Source organism: Protopterus annectens, chromosome 3.part1 (assembly GCF_019279795.1).
Source record: "Protopterus annectens isolate FY-2018-M chromosome 3.part1, PAN1.0, whole genome shotgun sequence".
Taxonomy (NCBI): Eukaryota; Metazoa; Chordata; order Ceratodontiformes; family Protopteridae; genus Protopterus; species Protopterus annectens.
Window position 1 is genome coordinate 1,337,995,761 of NC_056732.1, and position 23,595 is coordinate 1,338,019,355.

Genomic DNA, 23,595 nt, shown 5'->3' on the forward strand with positions numbered 1-23,595 from the left:
CTGGCATTCAGATTGGGTTAGGAGCAGCTGTGTTATCCATGCTGCAATGAGAAAAGTTCACCAAAAATGGCTGGCAAAGCACTGCTTACAATGTTTCATCTTTGGGTTAATACCACTGGTCCACACCCTCAACCCCCCCCCAGCTGATTTTATTTAGCTAGAGTGATTGTTTGGCTTCCTTGCTATACTGTGCCGGACTATTGCTGATCTCTGCCTGCATTTGATTTTGAATTGAAGTTTTTCATTTAAGATTTGGTTACTTCTATGTTTTTGTCTTTTTCTTATATTGCATTTGTTTTGGGTTTTTTTTAAGTTTTTGTTATTTTGGAGTTTTAAGAGGTCTTGGCTAGTTTCATTTAGAAAAGTTTGAAAAGAATTCCTTTGCAAACAATGAGTAACAGCCAGCTAATTAGTGGGAGGAGCTGAGAAATAACATTCTTCATTTAACTATCAATATTTTGAGGCATCTTTAGCTGGGGAGCTTGTTTGACTGGCTTGCTTTTCTCTGCCTGACTATTACTGATCTGTCTGCATTTGATTTTTCCCACCCACCTGCCCAACTGTATTGTACTTTTAAACCCAGTGGCTTTTGAGTTGACCACCCCTACTAGAAATCTGATTTTGAACAGTCATCCCAGTCCATTTTCATAAGCTGAGTATGGAGAGATCAGTTTTGAAGGCCCACCCCTTAGTCTCTTAATCTTGAATTGTCTTCTTTTTCCTCCCTTCACACTTACTTAAAAATTGCACTTTATTCAGCTGCTTTTACTGTATCTGTATCTGTGCTTCTTCTTACTTTATTACTTTATTTTGTTTTTTGCTGCTTTTTCTTAAAGTGTTCAGTTGCATTTACACTGCTGTATTTATTACTACCTGTTAGTAGCCTGATCATATTGAAACTATTATTCTAATCCTCTTAGTTTTGATTTAAGCACTTGGGCTTAAAGCTAGTTATCTTACATAAGGAGGGTTTACAGTCTACACTCTTGTGACAGGAAAGGACTTACAGCCTTCTAAGTTGGGAAATGCTGGTTGAAGGCTCATTGTGTCTGTTATTCTAAAAGTGTCTTGGCTCTGATGTAAGAGCTTGGGCTTCAGGTCAGTTATTTTACATTAAGAAGGTTTTGTGGTCTACACTCTTGTGGGAAGAGAGAGTAGTCTGTGCCACTCAGAGCTGGGAAATGCTGGTGAAGGCTTATTGTGGAAGTTATTCTGACTGTCTTTGTTCTGATTTAAGCACTTGGGCTCTAATCCAGTTATTTTACATTAGGAAGGATTGTGGTCTACACAGTTTACTGGAGCTGCTCAGAGTTTGGATTTCTTAGCTAGAGGTCCGGCATGCATCTGAACAGAAATCCAAGGCACCCACTGTAATCTTCTAAACATAAGTACAATTTAAGCCTGTATTGCACTTTGTGAGCTATATTTTATTGAACTTGTGCTTCATTCTTATTGTTTTTTGCTGCTGTGTCCACTTCATTCATCACTTTGTATCCTTGCTAATTTTGCCTTAAATTTCACAGGGTAGATTCAGACTTGCTGAATCTATACTGTTTGGTATCACTTGAGCACTAAAACCAGCCATCTTACATTAAGAGGGCCTCCTACACCCTTGTGGCAGACGTGTGTAGCTCAGGACCCATCTGAGTTGGGGATTGCTGGAGTAAGGCTCTGTGTGGGACTTTCAGTTTGTGTTAATTCTGTTTAAATTCATTTGTATTAAAGCCTCACATTTGCGCAGGTTTGTGCTCAGTTTACCAAAGCTGCTCAGAATTTGGCATTCTTAGCCAGAGGTCTGGAGTGCATCTGAAGAGAAATTCAAGGCATTCACTGAAATCTTCTAAAAAATAACTATAATTTAAGCCAGTCTTGCACTTTGTAAAATGTATTTTATTGAAATGCTGCTTCACTTTTACTGTTTTTTTTTGCTACTGTGACTGCTTCATTCTGCACTTTGTACCATTGCTACTTCTGCCTTAAATAGCATAGACTATATTCAGAATTGTTTAATCTAGACAGTTTGGTGACACTTGAGCACTAAAACCAGCCATCTAACATCAAGAGGGCCTCCCTGCACCCTTGCGGCAGAAGTGTATATCTCAGGATTCATTTGAGTTGAAGGATTGCTGAATAAGTCTCTATGTGGGTCTTTCCTTTTAGTAGTTTGTGTTAAAACTGTTTAAATTCAATTGTATTTAAGCCTCACATCTGTGCATAGCTGTGCACCATGCAACGGGGTTAGCAGTACTCTGTATAGACACAAATGCCTAGATACAACTTTGTCACTAGAGAACAGTCAGTGGTACTCTCCCAGGCATACCTGCTGCACTGCAGGCAATTCAACTGAACACTGAGCAGAATTGCCACACTTTTTAATCCCTAATCCTCAATAGAATACACCCCCTTGCTATCCCTAGAGCAAAAGCTGATCTAATTTTCCCACCCCTAACAGTACTTATGGTTTAACCTGCTACAATGGACATTCACTTTCCCAACATTTGTCCAACCAACCTGATTGACATGGGCATCCTGAGTCAATGTAGTAATTGCCATATGTATACTGACAACCATTTGCTCCTACAGCAAACATAGTATGTGAGAGATGTAACTATACCATGAAACTGGAATCAATCCTCTCACATAACAGTAAACAAGACATCAAACAGGTTGTCAACACATACACCTCTCCCTCACACAAGATAAAGTCATAACACATAAACCCACATACATGTAGGTGCTCACTAAGAGCCTACCAAAAGACCACAGACCTCCCAAGTGCAAACAGCTCACACATACTAGAGTATGGCCAAAATCTACTACACATAACAACACACATACCAGTGTCTCAGCGAATAAGTCCCACAGAAGAACACCTCAAAAGCAAATGTCCCGGTCCTAGGAGATTCCATAGTGAGATGCACAGATGTTCCCCCTCACCAGGCTTGACAAGGAAAAGGTCTCTGTCAGCTGTCTGTCAGGTGCCAGGATACATCAAATCATGCACACACTCAAGTCACTCAACAACAATTACCATTATGACTCTATCATAGTACATGTTGGGGCGAATGACTTCAGACATACCTCCCTGTACTATATGAAGAGAGACATGACTGAACTCTCAGATTATGTGCCCCAGACAGGTATGTTCCTAGCCCTAAGCAGCATTCTACCTTCACCCAGGATGATTCCACAATATAAACAAAAACTGATTGACTTCAACAATTGGCTTAGCTTCTGCTGTCAATCCAGGGGAATCCAGTATATGTCATCCTGCAAAGAGATGGTCGACAGACCACCTGCTTTACCAGAAATGGTCTTCACCTGTATCCTCTAGGCTTTTGAATACTGACAAAGATGCTTCCCTTCCCCATAGTGTCTTTTTAGGCAATACCAAAACAACAAAACTTCCAATGCAACAAAATCCACTACAGACAAACTTAAGGTTATGCTGCTTAGTGCCAGGACTCTAAACAGGAAACTGCACTCCCTGGAAGTTCTTCTCACCTTGGAGGATGCTGATGGCTGTGCAGTCTCTGAGACTTGGTTCAAGGCCACAGAGAGCACCCTGGCTGTGCAAGGATGTAATGCCTCCCACACATTCAGACCTCAAATCGAGCATGAAAGAACAAAAGTTGGAGGTGTACCCATCTTCATTAAATTCAAATACACCTTGAGACTGGTTAAACAGTACGACTTTCTTGAGCTGCTTCAGGTCCAAATAACTATAGGTAAAACACCCTACCACACCATTGCTAGGTACAGGTCCCCCACCATGAACCATGCAAAACACACCGTCTACCTGGACTTGTTTGAGTCACTCACTATACATCCAAACCCTTTGGTCATGGAAGATTTCAACTAGCCTTCTATCAACTGGGCGTTGTACATGAGCACAAGCTTTATTGCCCTGATTTTCCTGGACTTTGTTAATACAGATGCTCTGGAACAGTTGGTCTGTGCCCCCACAAGGGGCTCAAATGTTCTGGACTTAGTACTCACTAATGGGGGGGTTCACTGCACTACACCCTGTGTTCTGCCCTCCCTAGTAAGGTCAGACCATAAATCTGTCTCATTTGAAGTAACAATCAGATGTCACACCTCCACAGGAGCAATAAAAATGAGAAACTTCTCCACAACAAACTATACCCTACTAAGCAATGGTCTGAAAAGTTTCAAACCCCCTGCTAACACAGCCAACAATGACTCCTGTGGAGAGGAGTACACAAACACCCTGTATAACTACTTAAACAACTGTATTGACTCTGCTGTACCTAACAGGATCAAAACAAAGTCTTCCCGGAAAAACAAGCCATCCTGGTGGACCTCGAGTGTAAACAAGTTATATAAGAAAAGGAAAAAACTGATATCTGAGAACAAGAGGGAACTTAGTCAGCAGAGAATGAATACCCTCCAGAGCTTGAGGAAGCAAATCAGATTTCTGGTAAAGTCCTCTAAATATAGTTATGAGGCTAAGTTAGCTTCCCCAGCTAAAGACAATCATAAGGCATTATTTAGTTACATCCAAAAACTAAAAGGGAATACCCAGCTATGTGCCAAACTCATAGTGGATGGTACCACTCACACTGACCCTGAGAAAATTGCCAACCTGTTAGCTGACAGATTTGGCACAAACTTCACCCCCCCTGTCCCCACCAGCAATCCTCCAAAGCATACCTGACACCTGTCCTTTCCCCAGTATCTCCAAAGTGCAGGTCACATCAACACTCTCCAAGGCCAAAAAACATGGCCTCTATAGGACCAGATAACATCCCATGCTGTTTACTAAACAACCTAAACCATGACCTAGTGGATCCACTTGGCAGTCTCTTTAACCATAGACTGAGCACTGACTTTGTTCCAGTAGAGTGGAGAACAGCAACTATAATCACCTTGCAGAAAGGGGGTCCATCAACCGACCCCAGGAACTATAAACTCATAAGCCTAACCAGCCTTATCTGCAAGGCCATGGAAAGAATCATCATGGACCTTATCAACAAGGACATAGGCAACCTTCAAACTCTTAACCTGACCCAGTTTGGCTTAGTTAATGGTAGATCATGCTTACTAAACCTTGTTAACTTCTTTGTGAATGTCACCAAAGCCTCGGACGAAGGTAAAGCAATACATGCTGCCCATCTTGACTTATCCAAGGCTTTCAACACAATCCCCCATTCAGGTATCATCAAGAAACTCTCCCAGCTGGGGATTAACCCATATGTCACTAGATGGGTAGTCAACTGGCTCACTGACAGAACTCATACTGTCAAAGTTGTGGATTCCACCTCCACCAGTAGAACAGTTACCAGTGGGGTACACAAGGTTTTGTGCTGGGTCCTCTACTGTTTTGAATTTATTTCTCAGAAGTCCAGGTGAAAGTAGATGGCCTGTGGCTTACCAAGTTCACAGATGACTGCAAACTGGGAGCAATCATTCAGTCCCCTAAAGATATTAGCATATTACAGGAGGGGTTAATACAGACAAATGTTTGGTGCCAAAGCCACTGTCTAAAACTAAAAGCAAAAAAGTGCATTGTTGTCCCCTTTGGCAAAGAGGTAGCCCCTGCAAATTACAACATAGGCAGCATCTCCCCCTAAGCTCGGACACAGTTACACATGGCTTGGAAACACAAGTTGATAGCAGTCTAAACTTTGATCATCATGTGTACACAGTGATAAAGAAAGCCTTTTGCATACCTCATATATAAGGGCATCACATCCAAGACCAAGGATGTTATAACTCCTTTGTACTCTACCTTTATCAGACCACTAATAGAGTACAACCCTCCGTTTTGCATGTACCTCACCAGACACCTGCAGCAGCTGGAGAGACCACAGATGTTCCTGACAAGGAGAATTCAGCGACTCCAAAACATGATCTACATGGAAAGAATGAAAGCCCTGTCACTGTACTCTGAGTCCTACAGACTGCTGAGAAGTAACCTGTGCCTGGCCTACAGAGCAGTCTCTGCCCTAATGGAAATGCTACATGTCCACAAATGAAATGGGACAAGAGTCACTCAATCCAGAGATCTCACCCTAACCTGTGACTTAAATAAAACATGCTGGAGAGGCAGATATGTCTCCCAGAGACTGCTGCTACTCTAGAATAAACTTGCAATTCATGTTAAGCAGAGCTCCTCAATGATCCTATTTAAGTGCAACCAGGACAACTGGATGGGAAACTGTAAATTCACCCCTGGGGTGGCATCTATATCCCTCATGGACAGGGGCAGCAAGTGCTGATCATAGATTCGCTCTGCAAACAATCACACTATCTAACAATGGTCAATTAGGGAACACAGGAATTACATGGCAAGGCTTGTAAAGGCCCTAGGGCCATTAGCTTAGTAACCTCCTATGAACCTAGAAACCTGTATGGGAGGATACACACGTCTCAACCACTCATCTCAAATTAACAAACTCGAAGGTCAACACATCTTAGATGTAATAATATACATAGGAAAATATGTATGTTTTGCTAGCAAACCTATCTCTGCAATGTGACCAAACTTTCTTGAAGACTGTGAGCCAGCTTTCAAGTGACTTGTGTTCAGTCGAACAAGAGTCAATGAAATTCATATCACTAAGTTGTCTTGCTTTACTTCATCTACATCACATGAGCTGCATGGTAGCTGAGTCATTTAGATTTCTGTCCTCTGAACTCCAGGATCAGGGGTTTGGGGTTCATTCCTAACATCTATTCAAGGTGTGGAGTTAGATTGTTCTTCCTGTGTGGGCTTTCTCCCTCCCAAAAACATATTGGTTGACTGGCTGCTGTAAACTATCCTATGAACTGTATTTTCCCTTGCTGTGACTGATAAGGGTTTCTGGCACACCATTTATCTTACATGGCAAACATTAATTTGAGGGTAATAATATTATTCTTTGTGATTATGTAGAGTTTGTGTAGCACTATAGTCCAGCTACTGAAGATTGATATAACATTTAGCTTTAAATAAAATAAAGTGACTGAACATCAAGTTAAATGTTTTTGATTCATAGAGTCATAAATTGTTGCTAGGCTAATGACTAGGGGGTCTTTCTGAGCCTAGCCATATTTTGTCAAAAGAATAATGATGTCCTGTATCCAAATAAGATGCTGAGGGGCAGGCATTTATAAGCTACCTCTGTCCATAAGGGATCTGGGTGCCAGGCCTGGTGCAAATGTAGTATTTCCCATCCTCTAGCCTAGGTTGTATTTAAACTGGGTAATAGATGAACTGAGCTTCACATGGGTGGGAAACCTGTTTCATAGGAGAGACAGTCTCTGAGACACATATCTGTCTCTCCAGCATGTTCTGTTTAAGTGGCAGACAAAATACAAGTCCCTTCACCTTACATTTCTGGTACTCTTTGACTTAACAAATATGTAGGTTATCCATAAGTGTGGGGTTTGTAGAAGCCTTGTAAGGCAGGCACAGATCACCCCTTAGCAATCTATAGGAAACTGAGTAGAGGAAAATGGCTTTAAAGTTCTCTGCATAAGGCAGGTTTGTTACACTTTACATCCTTTTTGTAAGGAACCTCTGAGGTCACTCTAGTTGCCACATATATCTAGTCAGGTACATACCAATGGAAGCATTGTATCCTACAATTAGTCTGATAAGGGCGGTGTACAGTGGGATGATAACCTGTTCAGGCCTAGAAGCCATGTGGTGGTCAAAGGTAAGGCTACTGTCTGTGTGTGTACCCAGATCCCTGACCACTGGGTCGACTCTTAGGGGCATATTATTAACATGCTAATTAGGCTGGATGGTTGAATTCCCAAAGTGTACAATTATGCATTTTTTAGCATTCAGTTTAAGACCATGGCTTTGGCATCATTTGTTAGTCAGCGATAGACCTTCTTGAAGAATGCTGCTGTCTTGCAGGGAAGTCAGTGATAACCTCCATCTTGCAATCATCTGCAAACTTAGCCAGCCATGAACCTTCTGCATTTGCTTCCATTTCAGAGAAAAGATGTCAAAAAGGGGTGGGCCCAGTACCAGCCCTTGGGTGGCTCTGCTGCTTACTGGCCTTTTGGTGGAGTTGGCCTCACCTATTTTGACCTCCTGGGTACTACTAGTGAGCCACTTGGCTATCCAGGGTTGGATAAAAGGATATATACATAAATTGGTGAGCTTGTCTATAATGCCTGAGTGGGATATTGTATCAAAAGCCTTGGCCAGGTTGAGGTAAGCTGTGAGCAAGATCTTATCTTCATCCCATGCTTTGATGACCCTCTCAGAAAAGTCTACCAGATTAAATAGGCATGACTTTCCTTTAACAAAGCCAAACTGCGAATGGTCCAGCATTTGCAGGTTACCTATGCCCTCATTTATCATGTCCATGATGATTCTTTCTAGGGCCTTACATATGAGGCTGGTAAGACTTATGAGCCTGTAATTACCTGACTCAGTAGTTGGACCTCCTTTGTGCAGGTGAATGACTGTAGCCATCTTCCATTCCTTGGGCACAAAACCTGACTGAAGGTTCCAGTTTAAAAGTGATTCAAGTGGACCAGAGAGGCCATGTTTCATACTATTTATTAAACATTCTGGGATGTTAATTGGGGCCCATCAATGCAGTTTTTGGCCTTGAGAAGTGCATTGACGACCTCTTCCCTAGTAATGGTTAGGGGGACTATGATATATGGTATTTCCTTTGGACTGTCTGGGGGAGTAGGGTGAGAAATTTGAGTTGAACCTGTTAGCCAAAAGGTTGGCAATGGCCTCCGGTTCAGTGTGGGTGATGCCATTTACAATAAATTCTGAGCATTGTTGTGTAGTTCCCCTGAGGTTATGGTCATAGCTGTAGAAAGCTTTATGGTTGCCCTTAGCCTTTGAAGCTTTTTTTTCTTCAAACTTGCCTTTGAAGTATTAATTAATCCTCTTAGCCGCCTGTATAGAATGGTCAATGGGCTTTTAGTATGCATGGCTTTGTTCCTCCTACACTTGGCCAAAATGTTTTTTCTTTTGTTGTATAACTGATTGTTATTGTGATTTTACCAGGGTGGCTTGTCTTTTGAGTTTGCCTAATTCTTACTATGACTGGGCACAGCTCACTCTATACAGCTATCAATATGGCTGTGCAGAGATTTTGTGCACATAGCACATAAAAAAGTGCTACAGAAATCAAAAAGGACTTCAGACTAATAAGGATGTTGGCAGCACATGGACTGGAAAATCCATCCATGCATTTTATGATAATCATCTTTATCATTTACAAGATTGCAGAGATGCTGGAGTCTGTCTTAACACTCAATGTAAACAAAGCCTGAAACACATACAGCAATAGAGGTGACACAAAGAAAGCCACTGCTGACACTCTCTGAGCACCAAACTTATCTGCCATTTTTCAGTGTTATGTTGGACCTATCAAGATTCAATATCACTAAAGGTTCCTTGTTTTGCATCCTCATGAACAGCAAGTCTATCTTCAAAATATTATGAAAAGTGTATTTACAAAACAAAAACAAAAACAACTTACAGAAGTAATGGAAAATCAGACTGCAGCGTGAAATAAACTGAAACAATTTAACATATCTGTGCAGTCAAAAGCCTTGTAAACTAAATGAGGTAAAAGTAAACTGGAAAGGACTTTGTGTAAGATAGCCCGATGAAGAAGAAAATGATCTGTTATAATTCTGTAAATTCAGTACAAGCCTCGTTACCATAAAGAGCTTGTAATCTTAATTTAAAACAGACATTGGTCTACATGATGAAGGAAGACACTAATTCTACCCTTCAATGGGAATAACCCTTACCATAGCTTGCCTTCCTGATTCTGGTACATGCATATTTACTTTGTTCCAATGCCATATTAAATAACAGTACTTATGTGTCACTTATTCTGGCTGCAAACTCCAAATCTCAGTCAGCAAACTGTCAGTGTCTGGGGTTTTCTGATCAGTATGCTCCTTGGACACTTTAGTCAACCCCTCCAATGTAACTGATTGCACCTATCTGCATGCTTCTGCCCTCTTAAGTTTTGGTATCTCTACATTTTGCAAACAAAAAAAAATGTTTTGACTTCTCTCTTAGTTTGAATGTCATACAGTCTCATAATATACCTTATCACTCTAAATCCTTACTGGCGCTCTCTGTTTCCACTTTTCGTATTTACTATAATCCTTTGCACCCCCTGCTGCTTTTTCATAATCCAGAATGTTATAAAAATGTTTTTAATGAGTGTCAAAGAAACTCTTTATCTAACAGCTCTTCCAGTTTCTGTTTCATCCTTTCCACCTCTTCTGTAACAGAATCATAACCTTCCCACATTCTACTCATCAATCCCCCAACTTCTCTTCAAATTGCAACAACTTTCTCTCATATGTTCTAATCATCTGGGGTGTGTGGGTGCATACTTTCTTTTTAACTTATCTTTAAATCTATCCATTCTATTAATAATGTTTATTGGTAGTTAAAATTGCCTTTATTACTTAAAAACAATCCTTAAATGCTTCAATTTTCAGAAAGCCAGATGGAAATACACCAGTGTTTCTCCAAATAGAAAGGTACCACCCTATGAACAACACATTCCATCAAGATGTGGTATTTTGCTAATATTGCATACAACTTAGTTTCATTCACTAAATATGCATACGTGGTCATGTGTTATCTACATGGAATTTTGTTTGATCTCAATTAAATGAACAGACACACTGTGCTCCAGTAATTTAATATCAGATACAATATACATTGCCATGTACTTTCCAATTTTTGGGAAATATATCTAATTCCAGGGCCTCCTCCTAAAATCCATAGTGCTAGACATTACATTCTAATTCCCCATATTGGCCTAAATCATTTCCTGAAATGCAACCACTTCACTCATCACTTTTTAAAATTTTGCCTGCATAGGCCTTGGTGGAACATACGTAATAAACAATGTCAATAGCACTGCACCCAAACACACCTTTTACCCTACATCAGTGGTTTCCAACTTTTTTTGATTCTCAGCTCCCTTGCTGAATCCAGGTTTTCCCAAGGCTCCCCCCCACTGAGGTACTCATAAAGTGCATATTTCAGGGGTTCCCAAAGTGTGCACTGTGGCACCCTGGAGAGCCACAGCTTCCTCACAGGGACGCCGCAAACTAATAAGCTTAGCTGAAAAATAAACCGCGAACAGTTCGCGGTTTATTCTGCAGTTAAGCTTATTAGTTCGCAGCGAGTGTGAGTGAATGCAGGAATGAATGAAGAAGTGGCTGTGTGTGTGTGTGTGTGTGTGTGTGTGTGTGTGTGTGTGTGTGTGTGTGTGTGTGTGTGTGTGTGTGTGTGTGTGTGTGTGTGTGTGTGTGTGTGTGTGTGTGTGCGTGTGTGCGTGTGTGCGTGTGTGTGAGATCGGGAGAGTGAGAGCGATGTGTGAGTGAATGCAGGTATGAATGAGGAAGTCGCTGTGTGTGTGTGTTTCTGTGTGTGAATGAATGCAGGCATGAATGAGGAAGTGGCTGTGTGTGTGTGTGTATATGTGAGATCGGGAGACTGAGAGAAATGTATGAATGAATGCAGGAATGAATGAGGAAATGACTGTGTGTGTGTGTGTGTGTGTGTGTGTGTGTGTGTGTGTGTGTGTGTGTGTGTGTGTGTGTGTGTGAATGAATGCAGGTATGAATGAAGAAGTGCCTGTGTGTGTGTGTGTGTGTGTGTGTGTGTGTGTGTGTGTGTGTGTGTGTGTGTGTGTGTGTGTGTGTGTGTGTGTGTGTGTGTGTGTGTGTGTGTGTGTGTGTGTGTGTGTGTGTGTGTGTGTGTGTGTGTGTGTGTGTGTGTGTGTGTGTGTGTGTGTGAATGAATGCAGGTATGAATGAGGAATTGGCTGTGTGTGTGAATGAATGCAGGTATGAATGAGGAAGTGACTGCATGTGTCTATGTGATTCACACCTCTCAACTGTACAGATTTTCGCAGAATGTCCAGATTTTTGCCTCATATTTTTGGTGTGTTCCTCCTAAAATCTGTACTTTTCTGGCAAATAGTTGAGGATTGAAGTCATTAAATAATGACAAACATTTGAGTTTAAGACTCCACATCCTTCAGAGAATTCATGTTAATGCAAAGCCTATTATTCTATTAACTTTCTATGTTGGTAAGAACAATATTTCAAATCTGTCCCAGCAAAAAATCTGGACAAAGCCTAAAATGATGGGGGGACAAATAGGGGCAGAGTTTAAATATTGCTCTTACAAACTTAGAAAGTTGATAATAGGTTTTGCATTAGCATGAATTCTCTGAAGAATGTGGAGTCTTAAACTCAAATGTTTGTCATTATTTAATGACTTCAATCCTCAACTATTTGCCAGAAAAGTACAGATTTTAGGAGGAACACACCAAAAATGTTGTTTTTCTTTCAGATTTTCCCGGTTAGGGGTCACCACAGCGGAACTCCAGTCTGCTAATGATTGGCAGTTGATTTTTTATGGGTGTCGAGGTGCCAGCTCGACGTCAAACCTTCAACAAAGGCACGCCCATTCTACGCATGTCTTTCGAATGCCACTCGACCACGGGGAGGACATGCAGACTCCACACAGAAGGTGCTCCAGCCGAGAATCGAATGGGAAAACCTCTTGCTGTGAGGCAACAACACTATGGCTGCACCACCGCGGCTTACCAGGAACACTCCAAAAATGGGGAAAAAATTTGGACATTCAATCTCTCACACACACACACACACACACACACACACACACACACACACACACACACACAGTCACTTCCTCATTCATACCTGCATTCACTCACACATTGCTCTCTCCCGATCAAACACGCACACAGTCACTTCCTCATTCATACCTGCATTCACTTGCACATCACTCTCACTCTCTCCTGATCAAACACACACACAGTCACTTCCTCATTCATACCTGCATTCATTCACACATAACTCTCACTGTCTGTCACACCCACACGCCACACACCCACTTACTCATTCATTCATACATCGCTCTCACCCTCCCGATCTCACACCCACATGCCACACACCCACTTATGCATTCATTCATACATCCCTCTCACTCTTCTGATCTCACACATACACACACACAGTCACTTCCTCATTCATACCTGCATTCATTCATACTTTGCTCTCACTCTCTCGATCTCACACATACATACACGCAGCCACTTCCGCATTCATACCTGCATTCATTCACACATTGCTTGCATTCTCCTGATCTCACACACACACAGACAGCCACTTCCTCATTCACACCTACATTCACTCACACATCGATCTCACTCTCCCGATCTCACACCCACACACACACACTTCTTAACTCATTCCTGCATTCACTCACACATCGCTCTCACTCTCCCGATTTTAAACAAACACACACACACATCTTCATTCATTCCTGCATTCACTCGCACATCACTCTTACTATCCCGATCTCACACACACACACACACACACACACACACACACACACACACACACACACACACACACACACACACACACACACACACACGCAGCCACTTCTTCATTCATTCCTGCATTCACTCACACATTGCTCTCACTCTCACAATCTCACATACACACACAGCCACTTCTTCATTCATTCCTACATTCACTCACACATCGCTCTCACTCTCCTGATCTCACACACACACACAGCCACCTTTTCATTCATTCCTGCATTCACTAACACATAGCTCTCACTCTCCCAATCTCTCTCACACACACAGACTCTTTTGCTTTCATGCACGCATTCACTCACACACACAGACAGGCACACACACACACTCATATAGGCATTCACTTACCTGCAATCAGCTGCAAAGCTTCGCGACTCCCCTGTAAGGAAGCCGCGGCTCCCCAGGGCGCGACGGCGTACAGTTTGTGAACCCATGCCCTACATAACATCCATTAGTATTTACTCTTAACTCTTTTAATCTAAGAGGACATCTACATGAAATTAATGGCATTACACCTCTTTGCCATGTGCCCACAAAGGAAGAGACTGCTTCTCATGTCTAACATCTTTTAATCAATCCATGGTGTTCATTCTCTCCAACTGCATTTCTGGCAACACTACTACCCATTATTTCAACTTTCTCAAATATGTAAATAACCAACTCTTTGTTTAGGTTTGCTAAACAATTTACATTGCATCAAAAATGTCCTGATTTTATTATCTCTTATTTCACACACTTTGCAGCCTATATTCATATTAACTGTTGTAATAACTTCACTTTTACCTGAGAATATCAGTGCCTTCAAAATATATTCCTGCCTAAATTTAAATTGACTGCAACTTACAAACAAAACAATATACAAGAGATAATATTGTTTTAAAAAGGTAATATTTGGTATGTACCCAACTTTACAGACATGCTTTATTCTTCAACCCCAGACAGACAGTTCAGACCCAGTTCAGTCCGGGTCTGAACTGTCTGCAAACAGCTACAGTTAACTTTGAACCTAACACCACTCTTAAGTATTCAACTCCAGTACCACCTTCAACATTCCTATAAGAAAAGTGCAGTCCGGGTCTGAACTGTCTGCAAACAGCTACAGTTAACTTTGAACCTAACACCACTCTTAAGTATTCAACTCCAGTACCACCTTCAACATTCCTATAAGAAAAGTGCAGTCCGGGTCTGAACTGTCTGCAAACAGCTACAGTTAACTTTGAACCTAACACCACTCTAAGTATTCAACTCCAGTACCACCTTCAACATTCCTATAAGAAAAGTGCAGTCTGGGTCTGAACTGTCTGCAAACAGCTACAGTTAACTTTGAACCTAACACCACTCTTAAGTATTCAACTCCAGTACCACCTTCGACATTCCTATAAGAAAGGTGCAATCCGGGTCTGAACTGTCTGCAAACAGCTACAGTTAACTTTGAGTATGTGTCTAACTGTTTGAGCCAATCTTCAATTTCCCCTGGAGAGCACTGTGCTTTGGCTGTAAGCAGCCCCCCCACCACCACCACCACACACACACACACACATCTTCCACTTTCTCTTATTCCCTTCTGTTAGCAAATAGTATCAATAACTGATCAATACTTTGTGTTTGTTTATTTAAACTATACCACAGTAGCCTACTGATACAAGGTTATCCTGGTTTTCCACCTGAGAAATTAAGACAAGACTTACAGTTTCAGAGCAGTCCTTGGTCAATTGTGATTGTTCTTAACACATACTTGTCTTGCTTTGGCTCATTAGCAGCAGTACAAAGAACTGCCTGCTCACACCCTTGTTCTCCCCTCCCCTTCATTGTTTATTACCTTAAGACAATCCCAGAGTTAATAAATATTACCTGTGGCAGGCACCATTTGTAAAACTACAATCCACTCTGCTACAGGCCCCATGAAGGCTCAGTGTCTCTCCAGTAAGTGTTTTACAACTGTAAATGCCTATTTATGTTGAATTGTATTAGACATTTTACAACTGTATATGTTTATGTTGAATTTCAAGCCTGTACTCCAATCTGCTTACTTACACTATCAGACTATTTACCCCACTCATAGGACCAAAAACTGGGACTGGGTTAGCCCCGCTCCGCTTCGCCCTCGCTACACTCGGGCTCGCTTCGCTCCCTTCCCTGCCCCCTTATCCCACCCACCCCCACTGCGTCTACATTTATAGCCACTAGGCCACACCCCTACTTCCTCTCCAACCTACACAACTTCCTCTCCAATTTCCTCCCCCCCACCACTTTACTGTTTAACCACTACTATTCCTCTGAAGCACATTGACCCCACCCATTGATGACATATAACATGTCTATAAATAATTATAAACTCCTTCCTCTTATCTTACCACTCTTAATTCTGCCATACTTTCTTATTAGCTATGAAAATCTCACATTCATAGGTTTCTCTTATCCAAAATGCCAAACCAAAACCCCCCTACCTCCACTGACTGTGGAACTTGCCCACTACTACACTACCCCAAAAATTATAAATTCCAACCACTTGCTTCTAAAAAAACCACTCCAATCAACACCAAAATCCAAATATGAACTAAAACTACTATTCAAAGTTATTAGACTACTAGCGTATCTAAGAAAAACATAACCAAAGATGGGGACATCCATCCTAATCCAGGCCCAACCTTAACTCAAAATCCTACCAGCCCACCACTCTCCCACCGACTGGTCAACTCCTCCTAATATGCCACTTAAACATTAGAAGCCTAAACAATAAGATACATAACCTGCATGCTGTACTAGCCACATACCTCCCCAACATAATGTGTCTATCTGAAACATGGCTCCGGCCATCAACCAAAGACAATGAGATCCTGCCTCCTGGTTACAATATACTTAGGGCAGATAGAGTAAAGAAAAGAGGAGGTGGAATAGCCGTCTTATATAATAGCACACTTAACATCATAACTAACCCTATACAACCACCCCAGGTCTCTAACGCTGAAATACTAGCTCTAAAAATTCTACTAAATAATCATAAGGGCATTAACCTAATTGTCACCTATATTCCCCTGGGAACAATGTAGAAACACTAGAGGTCATTCTACATTGGATAGCCAACAACTACCCTCAAGAAACCATTGTCCTGGGCGATGTTAATATTGACTGGAACCAATGCACAGCACAGTCCAACCCCATCCCTGTTAACCTACATGGATTCTCTCAGATAATATCATCTACCACACATACAGGTAACAATAACCAAAAAGAGAGTATACTAGACTGGATACTCACCAACAGTCATCCCCAGAACTATATGTCTGGAACTCTCCCTAATGATCTTAGTGATCACCTGCTCACATACATCATGAAAGACAAAATTAATTGTACAAGCTTACCTATTTATAGGTCTATCAGATCTAAGAAAAACTTTGACCCAACTAAATTTCAACTTGAACTCAAATCATGTAACTGGACAAAACTAAAGTTCCTTCCCCTTGATGAGGCAGTGTCATCATTTAACAATTCATTCCTTACTATACTTGACTCGCATGCCCCTAAACGCTCAATAAGAATTAAAACTCAACTAGCACCCTGGCTAATAACAGACACCAAAACCAAAATAACAACTAGAGACAAAGCGTGGGATAAATGGCGCACTACCAAACTACCCCTAGATCGTATCAAATTCCAACAACTTAGAAATGAGACTAAAAAAGCCATCATACTAGATAAGAAAAATTACTTCTACAATCTGCAACATAAACATCAGAATAACCCTCAAAAGTACTGGGCAGGCATAAATAAACTTTTCCAACCAGGCAAATCCACTACTCCGACCCCAGGAACATTATCTGACAAGAGCCAAGAAGATATAGCCAATTCATTCAATACTTTCTTCACAGAAACCATCCAGTCATTAGCTAACCAACTTTCTCCTCCCCACACTTCTATAAACACTATACCCAACTCACCACTCTCTTTTAACTTCCAGCCAGTGTCCACATCCTTTATCAGATCCCTTTTGAAAAAACTGAAGCCAACCACCCTTTCAGCCGATCTTCTGCCGGCTGAATACCTGCAAATTGCTCCAGATGTCGTAGCCTACCCTATCTCAATCCTAATTAACAGAAACATAACCGAGGCCTCAATCCCCTCAATTTGGAAAATATCCTATGTTATTCCACTCCACAAAGGAGGTTCAACCACAGAACTATCCAACTATAGACCTATAGCCATACTATCACCACTTGCCAAAATTATGGAAAAGTGCATGCACAACCAACTAATGCTCTATCTAACCCAAAATAAACTACTCACAGACTCTCAACATGGATTCAGACCCCATCATAGTACAACCACTGCCCTCCTCTCTTTTACTGAAAACATTAATCTTAACCGGAATAATAAAAAAAATATCCTCCGCTCTCTTCCTGGACCAATCGGAAGCCTTCGATATGGTAAACCATCAGTTACTTCTATATACTTTAAAAACCCTGTATCTAGATACTCCAGCCCTTGACTGGTTTCAAGTTTACCTCATTGGGAGACAACAAGCAGTAATGTGGCAAAACAAGCTCTCCTGCCTACTACCAAATACCATAGGAGTTCCTCAAGGTTCCATATTAGGACCTCTCCTCTTTTCAGTCTTCATAAACAACATCCAAACAGTCATCCCTGAAGCCACCTGCATTCAATATGCATATGACTCGACTATAATATGTTCCAATGCCTCTCTTGCAAATCTACTAACTACCACCCAACATAGCTTCACCAAAGTCGAAAACTGGCTTGCCACCCATCTCCTGATCTTAAATCCAAACAAAACCAAGTTACTTCTCTTCTACCCAACCAATAGATCTCCGACTGAAAACTTCACTATAAAATCCAATAATGGGACCATCATCTCCCCAGACTCCTATACAAAGCTATTAGGAGTAAACATTGACAATAAACTCAGATTTGATATACATATCAACCAAGCCATTAAGTCAGTCAACAAGAAACTTGGGACCCTATATAGAATTAAAGCCTTCCTTACCCGAATGCCAGGGCAGCCACAGCCCGTTCACACCTTCTCTCTACCCTACTATATGCCTCTCCTGTCCTCACTCACCTTAACAAATCTGATCTGGCCAAGCTCTCATCCTGCTATAATCACATTGCCAGGTTCGTTACAGGCCTACCCTACAGAACACACCACTGTACTAACCTGAAAAAGATTGGATGGATAGAATTCCCACACCTTCTTCACCAGTCCCAACTCATAGACGCCTTCAAAATCCTTAAACAACCTGAGAATACCCCAGCACTAAAAAACTTAATGACTCCCTACTCCAATCTAAGCTGCCTTCGCTTAGCAAACAGACTCCTTGTCCAAACAACTAAATCTCTCAACCTAGGTGGTGACGTGCTATTTGCCAACACCACTGGTAAAATATGGAACTCTCTCCCAAATAACATCACGCTTGCAACTTCTCTAAGTCAATTCAAAAATAGTCTAAAACTCCACTTCAAGTCACACTGGCTATGTCCTTGCTCAAACCCAGACTAGCTCTGTGCCATTAACTAAAACATAAACAACTAGCTAAGATGATAAGTACTTTGTATACTGTGATAAAGAAATATGTATCCTGTCTAACTCTATGTCATTATACTGCCTACCGTCCTTGCTAATATGTTATTAATGTTACATTTGTAGTAATCTCAGAAATAGTAATGGCAGTCTTGTACTTGTATGTAAATAGCCTATGTTTTTGTTAAGTTCTTTCAGCTCATTTACTGTACCTAATTATCAATGTAACTCTGTTGGAGCTTTTCTCCCCGGGCCTCCGCTGAAAAAGGACATGTATCCAGTCGGACCATCCCGGTTAACAAATGTAAAGTAAATAAAATAAAATTTGCTAGATTTAGTATAATCTATTAGTCTACCACTGCGGTGGTGGTGCTGCAGTAGTGTTGTCGCCTCACAGTAAGACACTGTCCGGATCGATTCTCAGCTAGAGCGTCTTCTGCATGGAAACATGCATGAATGGGCATACCTTCGTTGAAGGTTGTGCGTCAGGGCTGGCAACTCGGCACCTAAAAATCTACTGCCAATCATTAGCGGACAGGAGTTCCACTGTGGCGACCCCTAACTGGGAAAAAGCCGAAAGACACAACAACAAAGTATAATCCATTAGTCTTTAGTCATTCTCCATCAATAGCATCTTTCATGTGTTAAGTGTCTGTACACTTAAACTGCAAACTTCTTATCCATTCCCACATGTCCTCCCTCAAAAGCTGAAACCACTCATAAACTGAATCTCATACTGGCTGAACCCTTGCCCATCCAGGCATGCATCACAGCAAAGTAATCTTAGTCCCATTTTGTCCCATAAATCTAAAAAGACTGCTTTCCACATTTCAGCAGGGCAATCTAGCTTTTGATCTAGAAAGCAAGCACTGCTAGTCAATACTCAATGCCATATTTACATTTTCATTGCGGTCAACAGCATAATGAAAGAAGAATAGAGTCCAATTTAATTATAGCAGATTATTTTCATTTTTCCAATTTAATTATAGCAGATTATTTTTGTTTTCATTGTTCTATCTTGCAACTGTACTTACCAGTTTTAAATTTACCTCATTTGAGCTGTAAAAGTTTCCACGTCTTTTCCCTGCAAATGTTTTGTTAAATTATTTTAACTTATTCCATGCTGCAATGTGAATTTTTCCATCTGCTCAGTCCTCTCCTTGTCAGGTCCAATCTAGTCATTTTGCTTCACAAGCTCGTCTGTTTGGGATGTATACTCCCTTATGCCTTGAACTGCCTCTTGTGGCTAAATAAATGTCTCACAGTTAGTTGCAAAGAGCACTCAAACCACAGCTAAATACAACAAGCAAAACTTCAGTTTCTTCACTCAGTACTCCCTTATATCCATCATAAACTGCACTCTTTGCTTTCTTGTATGACATTAATAGTCACGTTCAAAAAAAGGGATGCCTTATCTCACTCACTGCATGTCATTCCTAGCCTCCACACAAGGACAAGACCTGTTTAAGTTTATACATCTGAAATCTCTCCAGTATACATGTTCATTGTTTAATATTTCCATCCTGCTTCAGCATTTCAATGTTCCACTTTAATCTGTGCCACAGTAGCCCAGTCCAACTTGTGATTTATCTTGTACATGCGACAAATAATCCAGGCCTATGACTGTCTGGTATGCAAATGATTTGAATGCCCTTTATATACTTTCTACAAACTTCCCATGTCTACCTGCCTTCTTTTAAATATTTCTACTTCATTCAGTAAACAATTATATTTTTTTAATTCAAATGTTCTTTTAGCAACTTCTCAGTGGCATCAGCACATGAATTCATGGCATCTACCATCACTGACTTTTTGATTCTGCAGTATATCCCATCATATGTGTGCGCTGACTCTCCTAACTTCACTTCAAAATGTCTCCTTTATACCCAGCAGTGTCTCCAGAATTATTACTTCATGTGTATCTATTTGCTTACATCTGGAGATTCAAGCCTCTGTTGGTCACTCACCATCTTGGATTCCCTTTCTATGGGTACACTCATTTTTTTCTACCAGCTTGCTTTCTGTTTGGGTTTTTTTTTCTCCCAGTTCATCTTGACCAAGACAGACATTTCACTATGATTTGACATATTTAACTTACACCACTAATTTAACTTAAACCCTAGACAGACTGAGGAATGCATCTTCACATACCTCTCAGCTGTCTCAGACTTTGATTCAAATTTTAGCTCTGTCTCTCTTAATCTCTTGGAAAACTGGTGATATTTGGAAAGGTGGTGAATTATACTCCAGTAAATAATGACAATAATTAGAGGTATGGACTTCTTTTACTTCAGAAAATGTGTATTAATTTATACTCACAACAACATTCTGTCAACATCTCAAGTTAATAGTGAAAAAATTTTAAAACGTGTCCCCAATTGTCCCTGATCTTTTCTGGATTTGTCCCTAATTCTGATGGGGTTTGTCCCTGAATCAGTTGAAAGCTATGCTAAACTAGCACCATTGCTGGAAGTCCATAATGAATAGTCTTTTTGTTGTCTCTGACATTCCAGAAGCACCAGGAACTTATTGCTGCCTGCCAGTGATTGCACACACTGCCAAATGTTTCACTTATCAGTTTTTGTATGAAATTATTTCCTGTTAAATGATTGCATTCCCTGATGAAATACTATTAACTGCTGCACTCACAAAATATCACAAGTTTGATGCATTTTTATTTTTTGTCAAAATGTGATTACAGATCACATATACATAGGGTGGGGGGCTGGCATAATAGTTAAAGTGTTTACCTTTCAAACACAAGGTATAGGGTTTGATTCTCACATGGGGTAACTGGCTAGGCATAAAATCATCCACAAGGGCAGCTGGCCAAGTACAAACCTATATCTGTATTCACATACTTTAGACATTATTGCAAAAAAAAATTTTTTCATGATTATTGTTAAACTAAAAACAGACTGTATCGATTTGGAACTTTGCATTTAACAAAGGCACGTAAAACAAGTAAACAATGCAATAAAGCTATGAAGTTTCTTAAATCAAAAGACAATTGTGAAGTTTTTCAAAACTGTTATATGTGCAAATTCAATGCCACTGACATCTGTTTCTCTGAGAAAAGAGTGGCAGTTAAATAACCCAGGAACGGTAGACTTGAGATATATGTTACATAGTATTGCTTTTACCCTTTATTTTGGGTGGCATATATAAAACAGTTTCAACTCATTTTCAACCAGTGGATTGTTTCTACCTAGCCATATTTTCCATTTAATGAAGTAGCTGATCGTTCAATTAACTTCATAAAACTTTTATCAGAATTACAATCTTCACCTTCAATGAGAATGTGGAATAAATGCTGAAAATCTCCTAGAGTTTTCTAGACTTGATAGTTAATCGCTCCAGCAAAAGTGAAGACATATACAGAATTATAAATATGATTTATGGAATTTTCATTGGGTAGAGGGGGCTGGGAGAAAAAACAGTAAAGAAGAAAATGTTTATTATTTATTGGTATTCATTCACTTGAGTATTTTTAATGTTTAATTTTTTGTTATCTAGAAATAGTCATCTTTGACAAAGTAAGCTATTATTAGTAGTGACCAGGGCAGACCTAACAGTGTTGTTACTTAACTGTTTGCAAGCGCACACAGACACAGCTGTGAAAAGTGCATCCTAAACAAATAAATAAGAGCAACCAAAATAATAAGTATGAAATGTAAAATGCAAATAATATCCCTGTATACATAGATCAACTGATTAATACTCAGTTCTGCATTGCCAACAGGAACAAAAAGCTATATGTAATCAAAAATCCCTGATAATAAAGTTTAAGCATAACTTCAAATGGAACTACCTGAATGGGGGTATAGGGGTCACCCATCCCCCCAAAAATTTCTCTGTAATTTTCTGATTAATGCCTTACTGTCAGTGCTACAGGTGTCAACAAACTGGGTATCTGTAAGTGTACCACTGCAGGCATTCTACGATCCCAAAGGATCATGGGTTTGCCCCTCTATTGGACAGATTCAAGCAGTGTCTTCTGTGCAATCCAATTCAGGAGTGGCAGCCCTTTCCACACTCTGAGCACCAGAAGGCAGATGTCAGTCTGGTATCATGGGCACATATCTTACCGAGGACTCTCTTATCCTCTGCTCTCCTTGCCAAGGTGGTTTCATACATAGTGAGAGCTTCCTTTACTTCCCGTTTCCAGGCAATCTTGTCTGAGGTGAGAGAATGCCAGGTGGTCATGCTTGCATATGTCCTTGTGCAATTTGGGTTGCCCTTCCAGCCTGATTCCAGACTCCAGCTCTCCAAAAAGGAGATATTTTGGTATTTGGCCATCTGTCATGCGTGAGACATGACCAAACCAATGCATATATCTCTGTTTCGGGAGAGTGAACATGGAGATGGTGCCCATCCACTCAAGCACTGCGCTGTTAGAGATCTTGTCCTGCCATGAGATGCCAAATATGCACCTAAAGCAGCACATACAGAATACATTGAGCTGCTGCTCCTGTTCTGAGCACAGAGTCCATGTTTCACTGGCATACGGTAATGTTCTGTAGGTGTAGTGTTCCACTAATATTCACTGAAACCAAACTTCTCAAAATACAACAGCATGGCAGTTATCATACAAAATACAGTTACATATTTTGAGTGCATATGTGTGTGTGTGTGTGTGTGTGTGTGTGTGTGTGTGTGTGTGTGTGT